This window comes from Hippopotamus amphibius, chromosome 1, assembly GCF_030028045.1.
Source record: "Hippopotamus amphibius kiboko isolate mHipAmp2 chromosome 1, mHipAmp2.hap2, whole genome shotgun sequence".
In the NCBI taxonomy this organism is placed as follows: domain Eukaryota; kingdom Metazoa; phylum Chordata; class Mammalia; order Artiodactyla; family Hippopotamidae; genus Hippopotamus; species Hippopotamus amphibius.
This window is the reverse complement of record NC_080186.1, coordinates 53,020,408-53,043,936: the sequence shown is the minus strand read 5'-3', so window position 1 is coordinate 53,043,936 and position 23,529 is coordinate 53,020,408. Positions and strand designations below refer to the sequence as shown.

Here is a 23,529-nt window from a genome sequence, read left to right as displayed (position 1 = left end):
GGACTTTCCATTTTCAGGATCTACTGTTTAACGTGCTTCTCTAGGAAACTGATAGCTGGTCACTATCAGACCCCACTTGGCTGGCAGGCTTTTGGTGGGGCCAACTGACTCGCACTTGGCATCTCAGCAACTTGCCAGTTTGGGGCCAATCCTGACCTCAGACAGCATTTAGAAGCTCCAACCAAGTACCCTGCTGTCTGTAAGTGACTGTCATCTTTCAGATCTTGCCACCGTGTCCCTTCAATTACTGATGTCAGGGAAGGGGGAAATTTCCACTTCCACTCCTCTTGAGTTCTTATAGCTGGACTATTAACAGAATTGACACAACAGATTCACAGGAGAAAAAGAAACACATTTTAATTCATTGTGCATGGAAGTCTCATAGTGAAGAGGAAAGTTAGAAACTTACACTCAGCTAAAAATAACTCAATGCTTGTTTTGCTTTTGTGAAATATGCTTGCTGGGCCTAGAAAAACAGAAAAACAGGATGACCTGAGGATCCAATGTAACTTTAAGATGTTTTGCTAAAAATGGAATGTTCTGCACCTGCTCTTGTAAGTTTCTGTTTGGAAACTTCCATGCTCTGTAAACATGTGCAATATAAAAGTAAAGCTCACCCTGGGTGCAGGGCCCAGAACTTTGGAGTGTTAGCTCATCTGGGGCCGCCAGCTTAATAAACCTGAGTTCTCCAACCCACCGAGTGTGGTGCTTGGTTTCTCTATGGACCAATTTCTGCAACAATAGAAATGGGACCTAAGAAATAGCCAAAGCAGGCAGCTTTCACACTTTTAAACAAAGAAACAATAAATTTGTGAGGAATTGACAAGGCAAAGAAACAGGCTTTGGGTGCTTAATTTAGTGAAGAATCTGAACAGAGTTTGGGCTTGGGAGAGTAAATTAAAAGAGGTAAGAAGGTTTGTTTGTACAGGCTTCTCAGCTAGGAATTTCCTATCCCTGATGATAAGGGTGTCCTCCTACCTTCAGATGCAGGGCTGCACCTTTCCCATGAGAGATTTACTTCTTGCTTTTCAGGGAGACAGACAAGGGTCAGAGTTTGCTTCTTGCATCGGCTGCTTGTCAAGCAACTCCAATTCAAAATAATCAATATGCAACTGTGGCAGATTTTGGGGGGCCCGGCCTGAGCCCCAACATTGAGTACTTGCCTCCAGCCTTGGGCTTAAAGAGAATGAAAGGGCCATATGGTCTTAGGCCTTGGGCATCAGGTACGGCTTCCTGGAGGAGGTGACGCTGACAGCTATGCGGAACGGATTTCCAGGTGACAACAAGGAGAACAGTTTTGCGGGAGTGGGAACAGCATGTGCACTAGGCAGAGGCAACGAGAACACAGTACACTCGGAGAACTGCTAGTCCCGAGAGGTTGTGAGACAGTAAGGGGGCAGCGCACAAACTTTAAAAGAATGACAGCCGTTGAAGACAAAACATAAACTGGTTATAACCAACGAGGTCCAAAACTGAGGCGTCAACTTCCTCTAGACCTTGAACCTCAGTTTATGCTCTTTGTAACACATCAGCACACTAAATGACACACGTACAGGCACCGAGACAGTTCCAAGGCTGACCATAAAAGGTCAAAGAGTGGGTTGTAACCCAATTCCTGGAAATCCCTGCCCCTTCCCCCAAGTAACTGGAATAGTCCTCCCACTCATTAGCCTATGCAATTACCGACCCTTATGAACACTGACGCCCTCCTACCCTGGCACCTCTTGCCTTCTGAGATGGCCCACACTCTGTCTATGGAGTGTGTATCTCCCCGAATAAAGCTTCTTTCGCTCTACTATGGCTCATTCTTGAATTCTTTCCTGAGCGAAGCCCAGAGCCCACACTTGGTGGCCCGAGACCTGGGACGTGACCATCCTCTCATGCCCCACTTTCTTTCCTGTAACAGTTGGGTGGAGAAGTGCAGGCAGGGAAGGAAGAAATTGGGCCGTCTCTTTAAAATCTCTGTTTTTGTAAGTTTTAAACTTGTTTTGGCTGTCTCTTCAGCACATACAGTTTTTCAAATTAAAATTTCTCTAATTAGAATATAAATTCTTCGATGCAGAGAGTTGGACATATATCTTTCTTGCCAGAAGAGCCCTATCCTAGTCTGGAGAGAGCTATTGCCAGGCAGTCATTCCCAAAGTTGGAATCATCACAAGCATGAACACCTAATGATAAATGTCCCCAAAGACCCGTAAGCTTTCTGCCCCTGGTGTACATGGCCTCCGCTTGGAACACAGAGGCTTCTGCTTCTAAGTCCCTGGCAGAGGGGAGAGGGGCTCTGGGGCTGGAGCGGGGAGCAAAGATACTGCTTTTGAGAGGATCACTTCCTGTGTCAGATGTGGCGGTGTTCATTTTTTGACAATTTGCCAGCAGAGTTCAGGATTTTTCAAATAATGGATTTAGGGGAGTCCATGTGGTCTCAGGAACAACTTGATTTTGTGGATAAGAAGAAAGCTCACTCTAAGCATCTTCTGGGTCTTTGCCTCACAGTGTCAGAGCTGCTTCTGTCTTGGCACCCTGGGGGAAGGAAGGGTCCCCAGCTGGTGTGAAGAGAGAGATGCCCTGTGAGGATTAAGTCTCCCCCAAAACAGGCAGATTCAAGAAAGCCTGTTCTGGAGCCAGTCAGACCATTGTCATGCTATGAGCAATTATTGGATTCCAGGAAAACAACACGGTGGATAGGGTTACTTAATGTTTTTAATTTCATGGGCTTTGCAGCTTTGTTTGTCATTCAGATGTAAGTCTGTTTCCATTTTATGCTTGTATAAGAGCTGTAAGCTCAAGGAGTTTAAATTTGCTCAGCAGAGGTAACTTTATAACAGGAAATTTTTTTTTTAAGTTTTTTTTTTCTTTAAAAGAGGTCAGGCCTCTGAGGCCTTTAGCTTTTGAGGAGGTGGGGGTGCTGCTGATAAGACTTTATGACACCCTGTTGGTTTGGGGGCCTGAGTCCAGGTGGCCACCTGACCCTACCTGACATGTCCAGGTTACCTCGACCTCACATTTTCCAGGGTCCAAGGATGACATACATCTCTAGGCGCTGATACAGAAAGTGTGGGCTCATGCTGGTCCCCTCCAAGAAAGGCGGTGGTAGGGATACTGGGGTGGATGGCCTGAACCCTGCAGAAGCAGAATCTTTATATAAACTTTGGGCTGGCCACACTTTGCACCTTTCAAACGCCACTGTGTTGTTTTGGTGAAATAGCTGATAATGGCTTAGTTACAAGCAGCCTGATTCTGAGCCGTGATGGATCACAAAGTGTGGGCCCAATCTTCCAGGGTTTGGCTATGAGAGAAAAGCCATTTTCTGATGAAAGCCATTTCCCCTTAGAAATGGACCACTTCCTCTGCAAAGTTATCTACATTTTGCCTGGTGTCTTAGGTGTTCTTCCTCATCCCCCATCTGCCCCTCAGCAATGTTTTCGTATAAAAGCTCCATAGGTTCAAACTTAGCTCCATCCACACATCAGTGGATCTCTGGTGAGTAGGAAATAGAGACCTGGGCAACTTAGCCTTCCGTATGTGGGCCTCTGGGTACAGTTATGGGGCCAGGGGGTGGGGTGGGGTGGGGGGAGGGGCGGGGGTGGCGTGCGGATGCAGCTGGCAAGGACGCGTACCAGCCCTTTTAGGAGCAACTCGAACCCAATGCCCTGTGGCCAGTTTCAAGGAGCCGTTATAAGGAACAAGCTAGCTCTTTATCCTCCCAGAAGGATACACCAATAATAATCTCATTGTTTTTTGTTTTGGTTTGTTTTTGTTTTTCCTGTGAGAACCAAGGACTTTCTCTTTCCAAAAGCAGAGTATCTATACTTACATTGTTATCAACCCTCCTGAGTTGGTCCCCAATAAAGGTCCTTCTGCCTGGTGTCCCTCCCACCAATAGAATAGTTCAGTTCAAAAGCAAAGGAAAGTTTTCTTCTTCCATAAAGGAGAGAGGTGAGAGCTCAATCTCTAGAGAACATCCTCTCCTTGAGGCTGTGGGTGGGGCTGCTTTATAGGGATCTGGTTGGGGGAAGGGGGCGAAGCTCTCGAGGGCCAGGCACAGTGTCTCTGCACACAGGCCACCACCACCATCTTGAACTGAAGTGTCATGGCCGTCACTTCCACACACGCACATGGCCTGCAGAGCTCAGGTCTCTGCGTAGCTATTTTGCATCAGGAGCTCTGGTCTGAAGTGCTGGGTGCAAGGCCTCTGCACATAGGCTCTCCATGAGCAAGTGACAGTAGATGAAGCACAAAGGAAAAGGTTAGACTGTATTACCCAGATTCTATTTTTATATCCCAGGAATTGTTAATGGGCTTTGCCAGTGACAGCATCAATAATAAGATGAACTCAAAATCTCACTAGCATATATAACTTTCCAGCAATATCTACCCTCCCCAATGTAAAATACTAAGACCTCAATTTTTATATCAGCTTAAACCCTGTTAGGTCATGCAGGGGCTCAGGGAAAAGCTGGGTAGGTGGTAGATTGAACTCCAGCAATGAGGGTGCTCCACAGTGCATTACCTTGATGCATTCTGCTATTTCTAACTCTATTTCAGTTGAACTTTGTCCTTTCTTAAAAATTATTTATTTATTGCCATTTTTAGGTCAAAAAAATTTTATTGAGATATAACAGCATATAACATTGTTTATAAGATTAAGGTGTACATATTTTGTCCTCTTAATCTCTAAACTTCTAACTTTGTTTTCTTATTCTCTTTCTTCCTCTAACTAAAGGTAAAAATAATTTGTTTGTATTTTAATTTAATTAAAGGTAAAAAGAGTTTGTATCTTTTTTATGGAGTCTGCTTCCCCTTAAGTTTTAACCACCTCCTTCTTCATCCTTCCTGATATCTTCTCATTTGATCCCATTAAAAAAAAATTCACCACCTAAATCTTCAAGCATATCTTTGATCATGACATCCCCCTGAAATAACCCCTCAAATCTCCCAGGTTCCAGTAAATCAGAATGTCTCACCCTAACTCTGGAGAAGAGTCAAAATGGGGGCCCACTATCCCACCTAAACAGCTAAAAATCATAAAGCTAACAAACTACTACTGAAACCATGCACTTCAAATTAGAACTTCAATCCACGTGTCAGGACTCAGACTCAGCCTAAACCCAGATTGGGACTTGAACCCACGTGGCCGGGACTTGAACCCTGCAAAACCCAAGGTCTTCCAACTGAGATCATGCACCTGGCTTCAGGACTTAATGAAGCTCAGGTTCTTGATTCTCATCACAGAAAGAATTCAGCAAGAGACAAAGTGATAGGTAAGAAATTGGATTTATTTAGGGAGAAACATGCAACAGACAGAGTGTGGGCCATCTTAGAAAGTGAGAAAGGCACCAGGGTATGGGGTTGTCAGTTTTTATAGGGGTGAGAAATTTCATAGGCTGAGTGGGAGGAGTATTTCAGCTATATCAGGAAGGAGTTGGGATTTCCAGGAATTGGGCCACTGCCCACTTTTGATCCTTATCATCAGCCTTGGAACTGTCATGGCGCCTGTGGGTGTGTCACTTAACTTGCTGATGTGTTAGAGTGAGCCTAGACTGAGATTCAAGGTCTAGTGGCGGATGACTTGTCTGCCATCTTGGACCCACTGGGTTGTAGTCAGTTTATGTCATGTCCTCAGGCTATGTCATTCTTTCAAAGGTTGTGCCCTGCCCCCTTCCCTTCTCTTTCACTCCTACAAATGTGTCTTCATGAAGACATAGAATGCCAAGTTCAAATTCAGAGTTCCCTGACCCCCCTCAGAGTTCCATATTAGAATATGGGGACAGGAGAGGGCCATCTCTGGCCCACAACCCATCTCTTTCTCTTCCTACCCCCTGCTCATTCTTGAATTTGGAGGATTCTCATAATACACAGGTGGACTTCCAGACTCATCCACACATCTCCCCAAGCAGCTCCACTCAAAAAATCATCCCTTGGCCACTTTTAGGGCCCAGGGATGCTCACACCAGCTGTCTGTACTCTAGAGTTAGGTGCGTAAGTGATGCTGGAAAGCCATAGAAGGGGCTTCAAGCTCTTTGGCCAGGAAATTCTGGGAGTTTGGCTAGACAGTGAGGGGAGGGCCAGACTCTCTAGGTGGGCTCCTCTAGGTCACCTCCCTCAGCTCCTTGAACTCCTCTTGTGGGTGAGTGGAGGGTCCAAGAGGTGAGTGGCTTTGGGGAACACAGTCGGACAGAGATTAGGATTAGAGGGAGTTTAAGGGCAGAGGTGGACTCTAAGTTTGCTTGTAAACACATTGGAACCTCTCTATACTCCTTCCTTGGGCAACTGTTTTCTCCAGACTTTGTACTAAAAACACAAACTAAAATGAAACACAAGAGAGCAAGGGGACAAACTCATAATCAAATACAACCCTGAAGTAAAATAGAAGATGAGGGTAAAAGGAAAGAAGTGACACAAAACTACATTAAGAGTAAGAAAAAGGTAAATATTGGTAAAAGAAACAAAATTCAAAAATTAGCACTGGAAACCCCAAGGAGATATGGTAAAGGATATTTAACATAAATGATTCAAAGGCTAAAACAAAATACAACACACTAAAATGAAACTAGAGGGGGTAAAAGATTTAGTGGGTAGAAAGGTGAGCCCACAGCCCAGCTCTTTAGTCCTGCAAGGAGAAATGAGATAAAGAGCACTTAAAGATATAAAAGTGAAAGCACAGTCTACAAGTAGATAAATGAGTGCAGTGCCTGAGCATAATACTCAATGAAATAGTGCAAACAGAAGTGTTGTGATCTCAGTAGACATCAACATTGAAAGTTATGTTACAAGGTACCACTTTTTTAAAATTAATTAATTAATTAATTTATTTTATTGGCTGTGTTGGGTCTTTTTTGCTGTGTGCGGGCTTTCTTTTTGTTGCAGTAAGTGGGGGCTACTCTTCGTTGTGGTGCACGGGCTCCTCATTGCCGTGGCTCCTCTTGTTGCGGAACATGGGCTCTTGGCATGTGGGCTTCACTAGTTGCAGTACATGGGCTCAATAGTCGTGGCTCATGGGCTCTAAAGCACAGGCTCAATAGTTGTGGCACACGGGCTTAGTTGCTCCACGGCATGTGGGATCTTCCTGGAGCAGGGATCAAACCCGTGTCCCCTGCATTGGCAGACAGATTCTTAACCACTGCACCACCTAGGAAGCCCCTACCACTTTTTTCTTATTAAAATTTTTTTTTTCCGAAATTCAACTGGTCATTCTGTACTTTTTATTTATTTATTTATTTATTATTTATTTATTTATTTATTATTTTTTATTTATTTTAAGACCTTTATTGGAATATAATTGCTTTACACTGTTGTGCCAGTTTTTACTGTACAAAGAAGTGAATCAGCTGCAACTACACATATATCCCAATATCCCTTCCCTTCCATGGCTCCTTCCCACCTTCCCCATCCCAGCCCTCTAAGCCATCACCCATCATCGAGTTGATCTTCCTGTGTTATGCAGCAGCTTCCCACTAGCTATCTATTTCATTAAATTTTTTTTTTTATTCACAATAGTCCTCTTCCACCCTTAACCCATGGTTTCATTTTCCACAGTTTTAGTTACCCATAGTCAACCTCAATCCAAAAATATTACATGGAAGATTCCAGAAATAAATAATTCATAAGTTTTAAATTGCATGCCATTCTGAGCAGTGTGATGTAATCTGACATATCCTGCTCTGTCATGCCTTGAACATGAATCATCCCTTTGTCCAGTGTGTCCCATCCATTAGCTACTTAGAAGCCCTCTAGGTTTTCAGGTAGCCAGCTGCAGTATAGCAGTGCTTGTGTTCAAGTGACCCTGTTTTATGTAATAATGGCTCCAAATTAGTGCTGCTGGCCATTTGGTTACACCAAAGAAAAGTCATAAAGTGCTTCCTTTAAGTGAAAAGGTGAAAGTTTTTGACTTAATAAGGAAAGAAAATAATTCCATATGCTAAAGTTCCTAAGATCTACAGGAAGAACAAACCTTCTATCCATGTAATTGTAAAGAAGGAAAGAGAAATTGGTGCTAGTTTAGTTTTTGCATCTCTAATTACAAAAGTTATAGCCACAGTTCATGGTAACTGCTTAGTTAAGATGAAAAAGGCATTAAGTATGTACAACAAGATATTTGGAGAGAGAAAAGAAACCACACTCATATAACTGTTATTACAATATATTGTTATAATTGTTCTATTTTATTTTTAGTTACTGTTGTTAATCTCTTACTGTGCCTAAATTATAGATTAAACTTTATCATAAGCATATACATACATATATAAGTATATATATATACAAGAAGTGAAGGAAAAAATGTCCATGAAAGATCTTAAGTCTTAAGGTCGAAAGAGAAAGTGTAAAAATGACTACTAATAAAAAAGTGATCAATATTAGTTACACATGTTTTATCTCTCTTAATGAAAAAAATTATTTAAAAACAGGAGTTGTACCTGAAGCTATCAGGGTGACTATGAGGAAGCAACCAAACAAGTCCACTGGATAGGACCTTCAACGGGGCTCCAATATTTAATGGCTTGGGGAATGAGGTGCTGTTCATGTTTAGCAGATGGAGAGAATTGTGTGCCCCTTATTTAGATCCTGGCTTGAATAAATCAATTGTAGAAGAGCAGAATATTTTGAATATGGACTGAATATCAAATATTAAGGAATATGAAATTTATTAGCTGGGACAATAATATTGTGATGATTTAAGAAAACACCCTTATGTTTTAAGAGATAGGTACTAAAGTTTATAAACGTGAAATGGCACAATGTCTTGGATTTACTTTAAAATATTTCAGCAAAAAAAAAAAAAAAAAAGAAAAGAAAAATAGATGAGGCAAATGAGGAAGATGCTTGTTCTTGAATCTGGGTGATGGGTATGAGAGTTTATGTATGCTTGAAAATGCTCCTAACATTCAAAAAACTGAAAAGTCATTAAAGAAAACCACTGAGCTCTCCCAGCTGAAACACAGGTTGTTGCTGAACCAGTCTTGGGTTTGCTTGCCCAAGGCACAGCAAAGTCAATCTACTGACACAGGCTGCGATGAAGGAAAGTACAGCATTTATTTGCAGGGTGCCAAGCAAGGAGAATGGGCAGCTAATGCTTACAGGACCTGAACTCCTCAAAAGCTTTCAGGCAAGGGTTTTTAAAGACTAAAATTAAGGGTAAGGGTCTTACACATGTGATTAGCTCATGGATTCTTCTAACTGGTTGGGTGTTAAGTAACAAAGTGATATCTTGCATCTGGATCATCATTCTTCTTGCTCCAACTTGTCCGGGTCTCCTTGGCTGTGATCAGCAGCTTTCATCATGGGGTCCTGGTTTTTGTAAAACAACTCAAAGATATGTTGCATCAGATTGTTATCTATATCCCTTGAGGAGGAACTAGGAGTCCTGTGACTCTGTTTTATGGCTGAACTTTTCTTGCTAGATTGTTTTTCCTTAGTTTCTGCATTTCCTCATTTCCGTAATTATTAACAGCTTGAGTCTGCTCTTTGGAACTCTGGGAAGGCCTAAAAAACTCAAGCTTTTTCTACAAACAAGAAGTGGAGAACAAGAGGGAACTGTACTCAGGAAGCACCTCCAGGGTACTCCTCAGTTTCATTTCCCTCTTCTCTTTGGTACTTTCAATCCTCAGGGGTACATGGGCGACGACCGCTCTGGCTACTTCCTGCTGAACAGGGGTGCTGTTAGTTCTTCAGGGTTAGAGGAGAGAAAGCCTTGGACCTTCTGTTCAGAGAATTCTCGAGTCCCAGCCTAGTATCAGTAGTTTGCATTATGAAACATTTATCTCTCTCTTTGACCACTTTGCCATAGCAACTGGACAAATATAGGAAAATTAATAAACACATTTCAAAGAGGATGATGATCAAATGGAGCCTTGTAACAGTACTCAAAAGAGTCCCCCTATTCCAGATGGCAACCAGGAAAATAAGTCCTGGCACATATCTTCTTTACATACATCCTGTAACCAGGTAGCCTTTTGAATTATTCTGTTCATCAGGTTTCAACAGCTCCAGAGATAGTCATGTATATGCAGCATGTACACATACTGCTCCTTGTTTTGCCAATAAGAAATCAAGGGCTATTCTATTGTCCAGGACCACTTGAGCCAATGAGTTCAAAGATGCTTGTCGGGCTGCAATGTTTTTAGCTGTGTCCTCAGCAATTTGCCCAATTGTGGCAGATAGGTTATGAATCATATCTCTGTTGACATAAAATCTGGTAGTTGGTGTGAGGTCGGCAAAGATACTTTGTCCTATATTGTCCTCCTACTGTGCCAATATCTCTCTTTTAAGACGGGTATTTGATTTAGAGAGGGAAGTGATACTCCCCAGGCTGTGCTTGGAAAAAGGCATCCTAAAAAGTCCCAGTAGGCATGACCCTTCCATTTGCCAGCTGTCTAAGCAGCGATGTGCCCATCCTCGCATTGGTGAGTCACTCCCTATGCCACAGACAAAGGTATATCCTGGAGGGGAGCAAGTTATACCTCCCAGGGTAGTGTCATTGATTCTTTCATTTTTGGGCAGTTCAGAGATTATGTTATCAAGCCAGGGGTGAGAGCCACTGCAAGCCTTCCACAGTCCATTTACATGATATCCAACTTGTCTGGCTCTCTGGCATAAATTAGTGTCATTTTTAGCCCTTACACATTTGTCAATTGTACATTTCAGGGGATTTTGGGCATCACATTTTCTCAGGAGAAATTTGAGGGACCGTGGGGGACCGGTAGTAACTTTTCCTGCAATGGAAATAATCTCAGACAGGTTGAAGCAAGGAATTGGGGTATTCTGAGGTCCCTTGGCTAACTGAACTTGGAATGTGGAGCTTGAAGGAGGAAGATTATAGAAGGTTAAGGGGTCTGGCACAGTATCAAAATCAGTTATGGGGACTACCAATGGGATGTACTGTTTACGAGTGGTTTGAGATTTCAAATGACACATCCCACAATCATTTAGATTCCCATCTTTGGCTATACTCTGAGGCAACCTAATTAGAGTATTTTCCTTCAAGGAAGCAGCAGACACCAGTGGGATGAGACAGTAAAGAAAAACAAGAGCCATCATTAAAGTTGGGGCCAACAGCTTGTATGGGAAAATAGCAGTGGCCCTAAACTTGGGTACTAAACCTATCCTCACAAGGGTTAAACTAAAATAGAGCAAGGGTTAAGTATCTCCTATTATCAATATCACAACAAATTATAGGTTTGATTGACTGCAATATAATCACAGGTAAAATGATTAGATGAATCAAGAAGCAAGCAAAAGGATATAAGCAAATAATAAATCAGAAAAATGCTCCAGCCAATTACAGATGTTATATGAATGGCCACAAGTCATTCACTACTTATCTAAGATACTCTCTTTAATTTTAACGAAGGCCCAGTCCAGGCTTGCAGGAAGGAACACTGGCTTTCAGTCAGCGTTGTGGTTGTCTTTTCTGGAACTGCTGAGGAGTGTGGATTTGTAGTTGGGTCAGAAGTCAGCTTCACCCATGTGCAACAGATCCACAGCTTGATCCTGTTGATGTAACAGAAGAGCAAGTTACTAGCAGATCCTGGTAAGGGCCCTCCCACCAGGGCTGGAGTTGGTCCTTTGGGTAGACATCCTTCCACGTTATTAGGAGTACACAGTCTCCAGGTCTAAAGCACTGGAGGGGGACATCTGTGGGAAATATCATTTTATTAGCAGCAAATTTAGGAATAGCACTTAAAACTAAACCCATAGTTTGTACATATCTTACAGTGTCTAGTTCTTTTACCTTTCAGTCAGATGTCTGGCCACAAAACTGCTCAGAATAGAGGAAGGGCCTCCCATACAATATTTCATAAGGACTCGGAGTCTACTTCTAGGACCCATTCTAATTCTAAGCAGTGCAACCAGCAACAATCTATCCCAGGTTAAGTTAATTTCTTGACAGGTTTTTGCCATCGTCCTATTTAAGGTGTCAATCGAGGTCTCCAAGATACATGCAAATTCCATTAGATTCCACATTTTATAGATACCTCCTGAGTCACATTAGCAATAAAGGCGCCTCCATTATCACTCTGAATTGAGCTGGGTAGCCCAAATCTCAGAATTATCTCCTTGAACAAGACCTTTACCACCTCTGAAGCTCTTTCAATCCAGCAAGGGAAAGCTTCTACCCAGCCTGTACAGGTGTCCGCCATCACTAGTACAGAGGAAAAGTTTCTTTTTACCTTGGGCATGACTGTAAAGTCTACTTGCCAATCTTCTCTCAGGCTGTCCCCTCTAGCCTGGACTCCAAGCAGGGTCAGGGAGTCCCCAGTCTTGGAATTATTTTTAGCACAAATCATACATTTTCATAACACTCTTTGAATTGTCCTTTGCATATTTGGTCTTTTAATGTAGTCCTGTATCCACGGGATGCCCATAATGGATGCTCAGGTATATTGATCCAATTGCTTCCTTCATTAGCTATTCAAGAAATAAAACCACTCCTTGGTCATTTACCATTTGATGCTAGATGGGTAAGTTCAAATCCCCATTCTCATGACCTTTTGAGATTCTCAGGTGAGTATGTCAAACTAAATTGGGTCAGGTCTGTACTTAAGAACAGAGGTATAGCCAAAGGTGTTTTTATCCTGGCTGTCCTGGGCAATGCACAACTGCTGCCTCCTTTGGCTTGAGCACTGCATCTAGCAGTTTCAAAACTTCTTGGGGGCATGTTTGATTTCTTTTCTTTCAGATGTGAGCAATCTATCTTTCCAAATTGCCCCATGTGCTCTGACAATTGAAAAGGTATATTTTGAGTCAGTATAGATGTTAGCTTTCTTACCTTCACTGAGATGTAAAGGTCAAGTGATGGCAATAATTTTAGTCTTTTGGGCCAAGATATCTGATGACAAAGCTTCTGTTCCTAGGATCTCCTGCAAGTTACCACTGGGTATCTGGTGTTTCAGTCTCTGTGGTTCCACTTGTGAACACCTCCAAGTCTGGATCTCCTAAGGGAACATTAATTAGGTTGAAACAGCTGTTCAATGATCTGCAAAGAATCACACATGGGCCTGCAAATACAGGCCTCCCAAAGTGGCTGGGTTCAAGAACACAATCTTTTGAATCACATTAGGATTATCAAGTAAAACTTCCTGATATCCTCCCAGGTGGCCTGAAGTGAGCCAATATCAACCCTTTTGCTCCAGCAGTGGCAACACATAGTAAGACATATGCACCATGGTTTGCTGTCCGGGATGAATTCCTCTGCCTTTTGCAACAAATGCAGAGTAGCAGCTGTGACTCTCAAATACATTGACCAACCCTAGATTAAAACCTCTAAAGTCTCTGGGAAATAGAATGCAGGGCATTTTATGTATCTCAGGTTCAGGGTCAATACTTCCAGTTTCACTACTTGTCTTTCATGTTTAGAAAGATCAAATGGCTTTTTCAAATCTGGCAAACCCAAAACAGTCAGTACTTTTTCCTCCATTGTTTGGAAGGCCTTTTGACATTCTCCAGTCCCCACTAAGGGCTTATTGTTGGCCCCTTTTAGGGCCTCATACAATGGCTGAACTCTTAGCTTAAGGTGGGGATCCAAGTGCAGCAGAATCCTGCCATTCCCGGCACCCACACAACTGTCTTTGGGTGGTGGGCACCGTCACCCTGGCTACTGTCTCCTGGCAGTCGTGGAGCAAATTCCTCTGGCCTTCTGTCAGTTTGAATCCTAGATATTTCACTGAGGGTTGGGAAATTGGGCTCTTTCCTGAAAGACTTTATAGCCTCATTTGGCCAGAGAGTTCATAGCAGTCACAGTGTTTTCACCTGAGTTCTTCGTGTTGCCAGCTGTGAAGTTATCATCCACATATCCGAGCAGCGCTCCCTCCTGTAGCTGGAGCTCCCTCAAGTCTTTCCTGAACAATGTGGGGGAGTTTTCAAGTCCTTGCAATACTGCTTGGCAGTATTGTTGCTTGCTTTTTGTTTCTAGATCTTCCCATTCAAATGCAAATAACTCTTGGGATTTAGGACTCAAAGGAACACAGAAAAAGAGGACTCTTGAGACTAGCACAGTGAATCAACAAACGACTCTATGTTAGACAGTCAGCAAAATAGAGGGGTTTGGGTCTACAGGGTGAATATCTTCCACTCTCTGATTTATGGCGCTATAGTCATGAAAAAACCAGTAGCCCTCAGTGCCAGGCTTCTTCTTCTTCTTTTTTTTTTTTTTCAGATCTTTATTGGAGTATAATTGCTTTACAATCAAGCTTCCTAAAGGCAGAATGAGAGTATGATATAGTGACTGGGTGGAGCAGGGCAGGAATAAGCTGGTATTTCCAAATGGCAATTATCAAAGGCTGGGTCCCTGTTTTGCTTTCTCCTTTTCAGGTGATTGCCTTAAGCTCAGAGCCTGAGGCTACTGCTACAGCCATCCTGGCTCTCCCTGGCCTCCCATCAGCCCATGCTCCCAGGCTTCCCTGCTGCAAGATGTCTTCAGGAATGCTGGTTGTGATTCCTCCATCCCTTGACAGGAGGGCTGCCTGCAAGGCACTGCCTTGTTCTGGTGGTACCTCTATATCCAGGCTTCCAGGAGTGCAAGTCACTTTAGCAATCAATTTAGTTAACAATTCTCACCCCAGCAATGGGACTGGGCCCTCAGTATTTCCAAAATGTTGTGTTTTTAGTAGCCTAAATCTCACAGTCTAGAGGTTGCAAAAATAGTTTTTGGAAAGGCTTTCTGAAGACTCCTCTCGCCATTGCACTTTTTTTGGGTTAACTAGTTAATTGGGTGTTCAAAACAGAGCAAGTGGTTCTAGTATCAATCAGAAAGTCAATTTGTTTCCCATGAAAGGGTCATTCAGGGCTCCTGGTGGGAAGCGGGATGAAGCCCGTTTCCCCAAGTGGACTTCATGCCCAGCCTTCCTCACTCTGTCACTTTTGGTTACTTACAGCATGAATGCCTTCTCCTCCTCCTCCTCCTTCTCTGGTTTCTTTTTTAAGATGTGGCAAATTTTCTTTCAGTGGCCTTCTTGGCTTACAGTAGGCACTGCTGGGGACTCACTTGACATTCCCCTTTTGCGGTCTCCCTTCTGTGGACCACCCTTCACTCTCTTGGGTCCCTGGGATCTTACCCTCTGCTCAGATTTCTTGTTCCCCTTTCTCCTGTGAGTGCCACCGCCAAAAGGGACATCTGCTGCTTCATTTAACAGGTCTCTTTTTGGTCTTGTATTTCCTCCCGACTGTGAAAAACTGAAAGCAAGTTCTTCCAAATGAGATATTGTGGATGTGGATCTGCATCTGTCTATTGGGGATATGCCCTGTGCATTCTCTCCAAAACCTCAGAGGGTTTCCTGTGGCAGGTGGCACACTCCTTGCACCTGATGCAACCTCCTGTGTTGGCTCTCCCTTTAAGAGGATACCAAGATGCACTCCCTGTAACGCTCAATTCGAGCTTTATCTCCTAGGTCATTCTCATCCCACCCTGGATCTGTGGCGGGAATTGCATTTGTTGCTGGTGCTTGCATGGGTTTGCCAGGGGCAGAAACAGGCATTCTGTCTGCCTCTTCTCCGGGCTTTTCTGTTACCATCCTTGTCTCTTCCTCAGCCAACAGGGTAGTTAGCAAACTCTGAACATCAGCCCAGTTTGGGTTGTGGGTGGCAAAGATGGAGGAGAATAAATTTTCCACCCTGGTAGGGTCATCCCGATAGGTTGGCATATTATTTTTCCAATTACACAAGTCGGAGGTTGAAAAGGGAGAGTGTATCCACATGAATCCTGCTCACTGATCTTGGGCATTTATTCCTCCAAACGGAATCTGCCTCAGTGGAAATTGCCCTGCCTGAACAACAGTGGTTTCCTGGCCAAAATGGGTGCCCTGTCGGGTATGAGAGGGAGACCACTCCGCCTTCTTCAGCTCCTGCCAGAGCAGGTGGGAGTGAGTTGACTGCTGTGGGATCTTGGGTCTCAGCTGCTGCTTCCCCATTCTGCCCACCATACAGAGGCAGTGGTGGTAGAGCTCTAGGAACATTTATTTGTTGAATTAATTCCTCATCTCTTGATTCCTGAGAATCGGGTAAAGCTTTTAATAGCTCCTTATTGGAGGCAATATCTTTGTGTATCATAAATCTATCCATGTTACATTTTTCTCTGAATAGACTCACTTTGATACAATAGCATAAGAGACTGTACATAAGAAACATCATCCCATTTTCCTCCCCTTTCACCAAATAGTTCTAGTTGAAAATTAGTATAAATTAGAGAGCCACTAGAGGGCCAGTGTTTTCCAGATCCTAAAGAGTACTGAGGCCAACCAATGTCACAATAGAACACCATTTTTGTTTTCTTTTCAGAGGTGCATAACTAAAAATTTCCTGATACTGCCAAATATACCCTAAGGGGCTACAAGATTACCCATCTTTAGTTGTTCACAGCTGGCACTTCAAATGTCAAGGAAGCAAGCCAACAGACAAACACAAGGCATCTCTCAGGGTTACAGATTCCTTATCCAGCATAGAAAAGCCCCCAAATCAATGCCCCACCACAGACAGAGCCAAGTGACTAAAAGAAAAATACCCTGGTGCTGTCACACATGAGCTCTACTATTTAGCAGAGACATCTCAAGCAAGTGCCTTGTTTCCTTCATCACAAAAGCACCGAGGGCCATCAACATCCAGTTGGTGGCAGGTACTCAGGGCCATCCCTGAGACAAAGGTGCTCAGAAATCTGCTGGACAGATCTCAGAGACACCTCCTGCCAGGGGCTGATGTGCACCAGGCAAGACACCCAGTTGGGATGGTGGGCCCTTCATGGTCACCAAAATTGTTACATAATCGAATTCAAGTTCGCTTGCAGCAAAGTTAATCTATTGACACCAGATTGTAAAGGAAAAGTGGAGTGTTTATTTGCAGGGCACCAAGCAAGGAGTTCAGGTCCTTTGAGCATTAGCTGCCTAGTCTCCTTGCTTGGTGCCCTGCAAATAAATGCTGTACTTTCCTTCACTACAACCCAGTGTCAGTAGATTGACTGCTGTGCATCATGTGAGTGAACCAAAGTTCACTTCAGTAACAAGACTGCTCTATATGTCTTAAAAATACTATTAAAGCAAAACACCAAAGAAAACTGAGAAAAGGTCAAAGGTGTACAGATAAATGCTGGCAAACTTAAAGCACAAAGAAGGCAATACTGACCAGTAAAGCATAATTCAGGTCAAAAGTATGAAATGAAACAAAGAAGATTTTTCAGGTATGGTAATCCACAAATATAAATATCTTTGTGCTCCAAACCACACGGCTAACACAAAACCAAGAAAAGAAAGACAAAAGGCTGAGATTAAAAGTAGAAATTTAAAAGAAAACTAAAGAATAAAATAAAAAACAAGTAAGAATTTTCCTTAAAGAGAAAAAAATTATACTGTGCAAAATAAGCATGAAAAGGGACGCAGTGTGAGGATTTTAAAAGATAAATTTGCAAATCTGTGGTAATAAAGAAAAATTCTAGATGAAATAAATGATATCCTAGCAAAACTTTAAAATAATCAAATATTGATCCAGAAAGGAAAACCAAACACAAAATCCTTATCAGATGAGTATAAAGAAAAATCAGTAAAATGTTCCACATTTAAAAAAGGTTCCATGTCCAGAACTTTCCATTTAACAATGTAGAACAGACAATTTTCATTAAAGAGTTCTGAACTACAAGGAAGCTAAAATAGGGAAGTACTTCACAGAAGAGAGAATAACAAATTCTAAACCACCACAAAAATCATTAATGTTTCTTATATTAAAAGTTCATGTAAATTGATAAATTAAAATTTGAAAAAGAGGAAATTGCGAAGCAATGAAAACTAAACATGAAAAGTTGCCCAAGCCCTGAAGTCGTGGCTATAGTCAAAAAAAAATAGGATGACTTTTGCCTAACTGGAGTGGGAATAGTTACAAGTTTTCAGAACTTGGAACACCTGTTAAAATCAGAAATAATACATATACTCTCCCCCTGAGAATCTACACCAGTAGCAAAATCACCTGGACTTAACAATACATGAACAAAAGGTTTAGTGCTGAGCTTTTTGTGACAAAAACTCAGAAAACAATGCCCTTTCATAAGAGAAGGATTGAGCCAAAGAAGCTCTATGCCCACTGTGGCATCAGAGGTAGGTGACTATTAGTCACTACATCAGAGACACAATGCACTGGTTGGGGATGTCCTGGATATATAGGAGGAAAAAACAAGTTGCAGATAATGTAGATTGTACAATCCCATTTCTCAAAATAACACAAAACTACAGAAATGAGAATGGACAGTAAATAGATAAAATTATGCTCAATTTTGGTAGTCAGGGGAATTCTAACAAATCTGGTTCCAGTGTTGGAAAAAGCTTATGATGCCAGTGCTGGGCCAAATATCCCCCCTCTCCACCTCGAAAGGGGCAGCAGGAACTGTTAGATGTTTTGGGTAATTAAAATGTGAAAAGTATACAGTAATGCCAAACCTTGGGTGGTCACAGAGAACTGGGTGGGAATAGGAAATGTTCTTTCTCTCCAGAAAAGGAAGCCCACGAAACTGCCAGCAAATTCAGGGGGGGAAAAAAAAAGCACAGTAAGAACAGGCTGCCTATTCTGAAAAGCTAATTCAGCATAGAGGAAATGCAAGTAGATAATAAACATATGAAATGATGGCAGTCACAAGCCAAGAAAACACAAATCAAAACAAGCTGTTTTCCATTGCTGATTAAGGGAAAATTGGTTTATGGTGGTGCAGCCTTGCAGGAAGGCCAGGTGAGTCCCAGAATTGGAGACTAGGAAGCAAAGCCAAATTCAATTTATGAATCGTTCTATTTATCGCACACAATCACACACGCACCATAAGTTAGTCATGCAAGTAAGAAAGAGTAGAGGGATCTGGAATGAGGCGGCCCAATAAAAGAGGCACCCCCTGCCCCCCATGGGTCTCAAGATTAGAGTGAGCAGGAAGTCACAGAGCCTCCAACTGCATAGACACAGTCCCCAGACAAGAGCCTTCGAGCCGCTCAGCTCAGTGGTCTCATTTTTAAGGAGCCTCCAATAGGGAGTACCAGTTAAGCCCTGGGCGGGTGGTCTTATCTTTATCAGTTGCTCCTGTTCCAGTAATGTCTTTCCTCGGACCTTACCAAACAAATTCCGTATCCATATTAACACTACTAATATGACACACTTAAACACTCACAGTCTAACATCAGATGTTTGAAAACACTCATCGCGGAAGCTCACATTGGCCACTGTGACTCCATTTTGAACTACTTAACATAGCCTAAAGTCATACAGGATGAGTAGGAATCACATGATTACAAGTCACATCAAAACATTTACACCCACCTCCCAATGCCTTCGGTGTGTGCACTGCTGTTTCTCACCCTTCCTGATTCTTGTCTCCAAAGTCCGCCCTCCTATTGTATATTGTTAGAGCAGGTTCCTTAGAACATACATCAGCACTCGTCACCGCACTGAATAAAAGCCTCTGGAGTCCTCCTATACTAAAGCCTTTTTGATGGCCCTCCAAGCCTGACCTGAAACTTGAAAGTTTGCTCTAGCCTGGGTGTTTGAACCTGGCTTTCCACCTTAATTTAGGGATTCTGAACCCAGAGTGGATAGAATTTCAGGGTGTCTTGGATCCTGGGCAGGAAAGAAACCACATTTGTTTTCATTCATATCTGAATGGAATTTAGCATGATACAGTTATCCAAACAATAACTTGAGATAGAGAATATGGGAGCTTCTTAACCTATTAGTTAACAAGATCGAGTGGCAGATCTAAACTATTTTTGAATTTTGACTGAGAGTGTAAAACTGTGTTGCATGATCCCTGCAAAACTGTAAATGAGTCGAAAACACCTCTGATTTCTAGGGGTGACAATGTCATGGATTCTGCTAATAGTATCAGACTACCAAAGCTCCAGGTTAAGGATTCCCACCCTAGACTCACTCCTCATCTGTTCAAAAGGTCCATTCCCCTGGTTCGCTGTAAAACATGTGTGCTCCCACACCTCCCTCCACTTCTCCGGTTACCAAACTTCCCAACTACCAAGACTTACGGGCAGTTAAAGAACAACCACAGGCCCAAAATGGCATCACTTATGCTAAAGCCCAGAACGCCAAACCTAGACTTAATGCTTGACTTACTTGCAGTTTCCATCTTCCCCAGAAATGTAATCTTAGCCGACCAGTTTGGAATTTTCTGATGGGCACCAAGGACATCATCTGTCGTGTGGGCCCTCTCCATGCTTGTGCCCCAGAGGAAGAAGCAGTCTGCATGATAAAACTGCTATTCCCTTCCCCTCAAAAGACGTTCTGGCCTAAAATTGAACTTTTCTTTCCTTAATGGCTCCCTTGCCCCACCCTTTAATTTTGTGTAATTGCTGGAAGCACCTGTCTAGTTGCTAGATGGGATGCTGCCCAATTCGACCTTCAAATTGGTTGAATTTTTTTTTTACCACTGCTCAGCCACTGAGGGTCCTTGTCGGGCAAGGAGGATACATTCTCTGCAGAGCAGGACTTGGTCTCCTGTGCAGCTGGGTCTCAGGGCCTAGAATTCAAGAGAAGCACATGATACAGAGTTCAAAGTTTAAGTTTAGTATGTAGAAAAGTACTCCATTTTGTACTCACACACACATTCTTTTCTAGCTATGTGTTTGCTTAAATTTATATGATTAACAGTAAACATGTTATTCCATTTGTTGTTGAAAAAGAATTCGATCAATTGTTCTAACAATGAAGGAATCGCAGACAAAGTTACTACTTTCAAATCTATCCCCAGTCAGAAATAGTCTGAAGAAACAGGTTCGAGAAGGGAAGGAAAGTCTGGGGTGGGTGGGCGGGGGGTGGGATGAATTGGGAGATAGGGGTTGACATATTTGCTAATATGTATAAAATAGATAAGTAATAAAACATTTTATTAAAAAAATAAGAAATAAGTTGGAGATAAAGTTTAAGGCCTCATGTCTAGGGAATGGAGGAGGAGGTCCCCTAAGCTCCAAAGCTCTCACTTATACCATCGCTTCCAAAAGACACTGTCAGTTTTGCCTCCTGACTGTTTTTAAAGCTAGTCCTTCCTCATTTCGTCCCAGTCTTCATTTTCCTCTCATGGCACTACTATTTTAATATCCCCAATTTGAAACTGGGGGTAAGGGATGCCTAGGAAGGTGCCTTTCTCACAGGCCAGTTAGGGACAGAGCAGGTTGTAAAACTGGGGGGGCCCAGGACAGCACCCACCCCGTGCCCCACGCTTCTGCCAGCCTTACCTGGAGAGGGGCTCCAGCCTCAGGATGCAGCCCTGAACAAAGTGAGGAAGGAGGCTGGAGGCCTGACCCTATCTTCTGCTGGCTCCTCCCTCCTCTTGCAGAGTGTGCAAATTCCTAGGCCCAGTCCCTTTTCAGTCCGCACCCCTTTGCTTCCTCTCCTGACATCTCATGCCAGCCTGCAGTCACTGCTGACTTCTAGTCTGGTAACCTCCTGAGCTCCACCTTCAGCTCTGATTCTTGGGCGCCCCTGGCTGAGCGTGGCCCACCTCCACCCCACCGCCAGGACGCCAGGCTCTCAAGGCAATAAAGGCACCACTAATTGCCAACTTTTTCAGCCATAACCCCCGGAGTCAACCTTGATTTCTCTCTTTTCTTCAATTGCAACATTTAATCATTCCCAAGTCCTTGAACTTGTCCACTTCTCTCTCTCTCCGTGGCTCTGTAACCATGCTGGACTCTATGTGGCCTTCTCGAACAGAGCCCTCCCACCATGTGCTCTGCTTTAGTTCCTCTCTGAAGTACCTAGATAACAGTATTTGATGCACATTTCCCGAGCTGTGTTACAGATGCTAAAACCCCCACCAAATGGAAGACGTTAACTACTTGATGACCGTGAGCACATAGCCCCCCAGCCCTACTGGAAGCTGAGTATTGCTAAAGTGGCACAGTCCTGTACCTCACCACCAAACAATCAGAGAATTGTGCATGAGCTGATCACATACCCTATGACTCCCCTTCCTCACCTGGCCTTTAAAAATGCTTTCCTAAAAAAAGAAAAAAACCCTGTCCTGAAACCCATCGGGGAGTTTGGGTGTTCTGAGCCCTAGCTGCCCTGCCCTCCTTGCTTGGCGCCCTGCACTTTCCTTCACCACAACCCTGTGTCAGTAGATTGGCTTTACTGCATGCAGGTGAGCGGATCCAAGTTTGGTTTGGTAACAGTTCCCAGTGTTTGTCACAGGGCCCAGCAGGAAGGACAGGCAAGTATCACGGCATTGGAGATAGACGAAACATGGCCAATGTTCAGTTCACCAATCACTCGCTTTATTGCATGCAATTAGCACACAAGACACATCAGTCAAAGTAGGGAAAATAGAAAAGGGGGTAAGGGATCTCTCCAAGGAGAAGCCTGGGCAGGAGACATCTCAGCAGGAGTAGTGGTCTCCTGTCTGCAATGGGTCTCCAGACAAAAGTGTGAGGGGGAAGTGGCCCTCTGCTGTGACAGGGCCTCTGGCAGTGTCCCTCTGCAACAGCTCCCAGCAGGTGGAGTCCGGTCCTCAGCCAAGAGTCTTATTTTGAGGAATAACATTTACCCCAGGGGAGGGGACCTTGACTTATCAGTTGCTTCTTGTGTTCCAGTGACTTACATCATCCATCAAACTTCTCTTAGTTTATCCCTCTAAGACATCCTCAGTCCTCCAGCAGACTTTTCAAGACAACAAATATGGAAGTTCACATTGGCCACTGTGACTCCATTTTGAACTACTTTACATGTCTTAACATAGCTTAAGTCCTACAAGTTTCACACAAGATGAGTAGGAATCATAACACAAAAGAAATCACATCATAACATACTTTATAACTAATATTTGAGAACATTTACAATATTAATGGTCATTAAACTAAAAAGTTCAATTTACATTTTGTTTTATATCTCAATAAGAGAGACAGTCAAATTAATTATGGTCAAAATTACAATGTCAAAAACGTACAACTGCTTAGTTTCATACGTCTACATTCAGGTTTTGTTGTAAAGCTCCTCGGTCTTAAGAAAGAACATATGGTTCACCCCATCGATAGGAATTAGCTCTTAATGCTGAGATGGCTTCTTCTTGGTATTTCTTCTGTGACTGCATGAACAGAGTTGAGTGGCAAGGTACTCATTGTGTTCATTAAAAAGAAAAAGAGCACACAGCAGATTATCATAGTTGTAAAGAGGTAGACAGGTAATGCAACTGCCCAATAATTTTGAGGCTGATAGGTTAAGCCTAAGTTTAGCCAGCATTCAGGAATAAAAGCCTACACGAGACATAGTATGCGGGCAAGATGGAGGGTTAAAAAAGAACAGAGCATTTATCAATTGTTCTTTCCAGCAACAGCCATGGTGAATTTTCTACCACTTTCCCCTTGGCTTTGTATACTCTCAGTGTTGCGTCTGTACAAGAGGGTGAAAGAGGAAAAACTAAGGGAAAGACCAAGGAGCCATGGCCCCCCACCCCTGGATGCTGTGGCCCTCGAATAGTTTTAAGAGGCTTGGTTTCCAGGGTCTCAGCTTCCATATGTAACTAAAGCCCATCTCTCTGAGAAGGTGGCGGAGGTATGACCTTCCCTGGTCTCTTTC

General features: G+C 43.1%; 1 long non-coding RNA gene and 1 pseudogene across 1 annotated transcript; both read right to left on the bottom strand.

Annotated features, from left to right (window-relative positions):
- Positions 1–12,508: 12,508 nt before the first annotated feature.
- LOC130859258 (uncharacterized) lies at positions 12,509–21,258 on the bottom strand. The gene is made up of 3 exons (XR_009055170.1): positions 21,192–21,258; positions 20,385–20,476; positions 12,509–12,932 (listed from the first exon to the last, which is right to left on the bottom strand). It is a non-coding gene; the product is annotated as an uncharacterized LOC130859258 (long non-coding RNA).
- Positions 21,259–22,926: 1,668 nt separating this feature from the next.
- On the bottom strand, positions 22,927–23,261 carry LOC130859447 (phosphatidylinositol N-acetylglucosaminyltransferase subunit P-like; annotated as a pseudogene).
- Positions 23,262–23,529: the final 268 nt, after the last annotated feature.